Source organism: Schistocerca serialis, chromosome 2 (genome assembly GCF_023864345.2).
Source record: "Schistocerca serialis cubense isolate TAMUIC-IGC-003099 chromosome 2, iqSchSeri2.2, whole genome shotgun sequence".
Classification (NCBI taxonomy): Eukaryota; Metazoa; Arthropoda; class Insecta; order Orthoptera; family Acrididae; genus Schistocerca; species Schistocerca serialis.
The window spans coordinates 395,079,985-395,085,984 of NC_064639.1; positions in this window are offsets into that span (position 1 = coordinate 395,079,985).

The window sequence follows — 6,000 nt, forward strand, 5'->3', positions numbered from 1 at the left end:
TTTCTTGTGATAGGTATAATCCAGCTTCGACATAGTGAGTGAACATGTTCCGAAATTCATCGCTGCCACGGTAGATGGCGCTGGCGAATGACAAGTCCTGTAATAACGTGCCGTGTTTATTGCAGACTGTGGGATTCCCGCAGCGTATTATAATCAGCAGAACGTTCCGGTATTCATGTGGGGAACAAGCGGAGATGGTGTTTGTGTATGGCCAGGCAGACGGAAACGGTCGAGGGGCAGCACGGCTATACCAAAACAACACAGATACCAACCAGGACACACAACTTTTCAAACAATTTTTGGGTGTTTTTCTGATCACACAAACGCACATAAAAGACCTGCTCATATGATCCCTGACGACACCAAGTACAACAGAGTTCTCACAACCGTTTCTGTAAGTTTGCATCGCCGCAGAAGTCTGGAGCTCGTTGGCCGTGGGCATCGTAACATCTGCTTGTTGGCAAGGTGCATACGGTCTGTTCTCAATATCGGTTGAAATATTACATATCGTTCATATTACTCGGTCGACTTCCCGCATCGTTGACGCAAGCCGCAACGCTCTGCCGCTAGAGGGCTCCGAATTGTAGCGTATGACATGGCGGTGTTCAAATGGTTCAAATGGCTCTGAGCAGTATGGGGCTTAACTTCTGAGGTCATCAGTCCCCTAGAACTTAGAACTACTTAAACCTAACTAACCTAAGGACATAACACACATCCATGCCCGAGGCAGGATTCGAACCTGCGTCCGTAGCGGTCGCGCGGTTCCAGACAGTAGCGCCTAGAACCGCTCGGCCACCCCGGCCGGTCATGGCGATGTGTAACGTAACTATGTCCGTGCTTGAGAAAAAGCGTGCTGTAGTCGGCTTTGTAACCGCAGAAAAACATGTCTCCAATTGAAATCCATAGATGGAATTAACGCTGTGCACGGTGATGATTGTGTCGACGTCAGCAATGTGGCAGATGACGAATGCAGGGTTCACCATTTCGACCCCAAAAACAAGAGAATATCAACAACTTCTACTTAAAAGTATCTCCGATGCCAGAACACATCAAGACCAAGTCATCGGCATGAAAACTCGTGCTCACACTGTTCTGGGTTATGAAGGTGTGGTACGTTCGGAATTCATGCCTAATGGAAAGGCACCAGCATAAACTCTTACAAGGTACTGCGAGACCCTCAGAAAACTGAAGGCACGGATTCGAAGCGTTTCTTCACGGAGCACTTTCTCCTTCAGCGTGACAATGTGAGACCACGGATGAGAGCTGCAACAGCTGCAAAAATGAGACGCCTTGTGTTCATTGTCATCGTGTCATTGACAACCTTCCACACAGTCCCGATTTCGTGCATGAAATTTTCATGTTTCAAAAACTGATAGAGCACCTTCGAAGATTCACTTAGATATTGATGGAGGGCTGGAAGGTGAGATGCGGTTGTAACTACGTCAACAAATGTTCTACAGCGACGCTATAAACAAACTGGTCTCTCGCTGGAAGAAATGTGTTAGCCACTATGTTGAGAAATAAACATGTAGACATAAAGAACAAAGATGTGAAAAGTTAATAAAGTTTGTTTTATTAAGAAGAAGGCTAAGAATTTTCATACAAATTCGAAGTCATTACTTTTCAGCATGTCTTCCTATTATCCGTTAGTATGCTGTCATAGACATTTACTGTGTCAATAATAATTCATATAGCGAGGCATTTTGTATCTCTGAAAAGTCTTGTACTTTTGGAAGGTTTCTCGCCACCAAACTGAAGGTGTTGCACTGACGTATGCCATAGTTTAGCATGTCCGCTGCTCCTCCGTGACACATACACGTCTAAGGTACATCCGTTCTAGATGAAGGGCATAAGGGGCGTACCCTGTAAGGAAATTGAACATGCTCCTATTAGAATTATCGGAAATCTAGTTAGCTGGAGACACAACGTCGAACCGTGTCTAAATCATCAGACTGACGTTCGCTGCCATGTATTTTATGGTCTGTAAGCAACAGTGCATTATAGTTTGCTGCAGTAAATGACCAAGGACTCTCATTTTCTGACCTACTTCGAATTATGCCCGTTAATGGAAATCATGTCTCCCTTCACGAAGGTGTATTTTAGGACATGCGTACAGCATTAACATTCTTGTGATATGGCTAGTTATCAGTATTTCGGCGGTGTTCCACATGTTATCCGTGAGTAGTCGACGCGTCCACATTGGAAGAACGATCATTTTCCGTTTTATAGGGCAATATTGAGCGTTTTTTAACAGTTTTTCCAACACACACTTCTTAGTGTGTGTCACGGTCTCCTGGGCTTGCCGGCCGCTGTGGAAGAGCGGTTCTAGGCGTTTCAGTCCGGAACCGCGCTGCTGCTAAGGTCGCAGGTTCGAATCCTGCTTCGGGCATGGATGTGTGTGATGTCCTTAGGTTATTTATGTTAAGTAGTTCTAAATCTTGGGGACTGATGACCTCAGATATTGAGTCCCATAGTGCTTAGAGCCATTTGGACCATCTCCTGAGCTTGGCCGTTGTTGTTTTATCGGGCTACGTGACACAGTGACCAAAAACTAGATTTATATTCTGGCGTATTTGAGTTTAATTAACTTTCTACCAATCATATGTAAGTTTTCCAATCTTCAGTAAATCAGTCATGGTTAATTCTAAGAAGGCATCTTTCTCTGAAAAGGCCACGGCTGATTTGTTACATAACAGTAATCTAATCAGAGCCCCATCTTTTTCTTTAAAATCTTCGACGTGGAAGGAGCATTGAAACACTAATCTTCCTATACTTCATTACTTTTTTTAAGGCCACATGGAATATTCAGGGTGTTTCACAATTCATGTAACATTCACCGCCGCCTGCAAATGTATGCATATACAGGGTGATCCCATGATGATGGTCCACACTTTCAAGGTTGATGGAGACGGAGAAATGTGTCAGTTTGATGCAAACTATGTAGCTTTCGTAGGTGGTAGTAGGGGGCCAAAACAAGGAAAAGATGTCCAGTAAACATGAGCTCCAAAATGCATACTGTGAAGAGCTACGAGTACCTGTTCGTCTTCCCTACTGTGAAACACATCTTCTCTATTGAAAAAGTCCTCACAGTTAAGGTATGCATTTTTGAGCCCTTTTTCACTAGGACCATACTACCACCGCTGAAAGTTGCCTACCATACAGTCATAGCAACAACAGTACCGGTACATGTATTCCACTGCCAGAGGTATCAGAACGGTTTTCAGTTATAACTTTACACTCATTCGTTTTCGGTATAGGGACCCTTCCCTCAACTTGATGCATTTGTTCTTCTCCGTCATCCTAGAAAGTTTGTAACATCGTCACGGAATCAACGTGTATATACACGCATTTATAGGCGCCGGCGCCTGTAACACTCACGCTCTATAACATCGTTGGATGAAGTTTGTAGACATGGGTTATTAGGTAAAACGTGAACTATTAAATCATCTCTACTACGCCTAGAAGAGTGTAACATTAATTGCGAAACACTGTGTATATAACAGCTGAGTGAATGGAAACATATTCGTGCAGGAATGATAACAGATTCGTGCAGGATAGTAATAACTGGTTTAGAAATCATCTGAGACATTTCAAGAAACTTTCAAACGCCAAGATCGCTAGTAAAGCATTTAGTAGATTTAGGTAACCGTTTGCGGCAAGACTATGTTGCCATCTTCGGATCGTATGCATTATAACATTACATCGCCTTTTTTATCAACACTGTAAGTTGTATTACACCATGTATATGCAGGGTGTTTATTTTAACTGAAGACAACGAAATATCTCTAAAAATACACATCGGATCAATAAATGTTACAATTCCAATTCGTATGTCTTTGAAGGGGGACATCCAATGATACGACACTCGACCCGCCAACCCAGTCCGTGCGTGGGTGCCGGGGGACAAGTTTGAAATCTTCAATGGGAAGCCCCGTTTTTTACTGCAGATTACCATTCTACGGCAAAATCTACATACTTTCTGCCTGAAGCGTTTTTTCTGTTTCGCCACAGATGGCGCCGTAATCAGAGGAATATAATTAAAAACACAATCGCAAATTAGGACAATCTGATCAATGGTCCTTGAATAGCCAATTGCACGTGGGACCCCACCTCCATGCTGCGAGAGTAGGACGCGTTAGTATTTCATATATTCTAATTGTAAATCCCATTCACGAAGTTGTATTCCTTCGACATATCGAACAGTGGACTACTCGACGCGCCACTGGCCGTGGCTCGAGGAGAAAACTATTCCAGTTTTACAATTAAAGTAATAGTTCAAATGTAGTACCGCTTTTCAAATCACCGTGCGCAGGACAGAAGCATATCTGCGGGAATATCAGCATAGCCGTTTCTGATGCGGCCGACCATGTCTTCGTGATCTGGTGGCACTTGCTGGCACATCTTATCTTTTAAATATCCCCACAGAAGAAATCCGGCGACGTAAAATCCTGCGACCTAGCAGGCAAATTACACTCCTGGAAATGGAAATAAGAACACCGTGAATTCATTGTCCCAGGAAGGGGAAACTTTATTGACACATTCCTGGGGTCAGATACATCACATGATCACACTGACAGAACTACAGGCACATAGACACAGGCAACAGAGCATGCACAATGTCGGCACTAGTACAGTGTATATCCACCTTTTGCAGCAATGCAGGCTGCTATTCTCCCATGGAGACGATTGTAGAGATGCTGGATGCAGTCCTGTGGAACGGCTTGCCATGCCATTTCCACCTGGCGCCTCAGTTGGACCAGCGTTCGTGCTGGACGTGCAGACCGCGTGAGACGACGCTTCATCCAGTCCCAAACATGCTCAATGGGGGACAGATCCGGAGATCTTGCTGGCCAGGGTAGTTGACTTACACCTTCTAGAGCACGTTGGGTGGCATGGGATACATGCGGACGTGCATTGTCCTGTTGGAACAGCAAGTTCCCTTGCCGGTCTAGGAATGGTAGAACGATGGCTTCGATGACGGTTTGGATGTACCGTGCACTATTCAGTGTCCCCTCGACGATCACCAGTGGTGTACGGCCAGTGTAGGACATCACTCCCCACACCATGATGCCGGGTGTTGGCCCTGTGTGCCTCGGTCGTATGCAGTCCTGATTGTGGCGCTCACCTGCACGGCGCCAAACACGCATACGACCATCATTGGCACCAAGGCAGAAGCGACTCTCATCGCTGAAGACGACACGTCTCCATTCGTCCCTCCATTCACGCCTGTCGCGACGCCACTGGAGGCGGGTTGCACGATGTTGGGGCGTGAGCGGAAGACGGCCTAACGGTGTCCGGGACCGTAGCCCAGCTTCATGGAGACGGTTGCGAATGGTCCTCGCCGATACCCCAGGAGCAACAGTGTCCCTAATTTGCTGGGAAGTGGCGGTGCGGTCCCCTACGGCGCTGCGTAGGATCCTACGGTCTTGGCGTGCATCCGTGCGTCGCTGCGGTCCGGTCCCAGGTCGACGGCCACGTGCACCTTCCGCCGACCACTGGCGACAACATCGATGTACTGTGGAGACCTCACGCCCCACGTGTTGAGCAATTCGGCGGTACGTCCACCCGGCCTCCCGCATGCCCACTTTACGCCCTCGCTCAAAGTCCGTCAACTGCACATACGGTTCACGTCCACGCTGTCGCGGCATGCTACCAGTGTTAAAGACTGCGATGGAGCTCCGTATGCCACGGCAAACTGGCTGACACTGACGGCGGCGGTGCACAAATGCTGCGCAGCTAGCGCCATTCGACGGCCAACACGGCGGTTCCTGGTGTGTCCGCTGTGCCGTGCGTGTGATCATTGCTTGTACAGCCCTCTCGCAGTGTCCGGAGCAAGTATGGTGGGTCTGACACACCGGTGTCAATGTGTTCTTTTTTCCATTTCCATTTCCACCGACCAGTGACAACACGGTATAGCGCCTCCCGGGCTACAATTGCGCAATGCGCTAGGCAACCGTCGTGCTGACACAACATATGTTGTCGAACGTCCTTGCCAATATT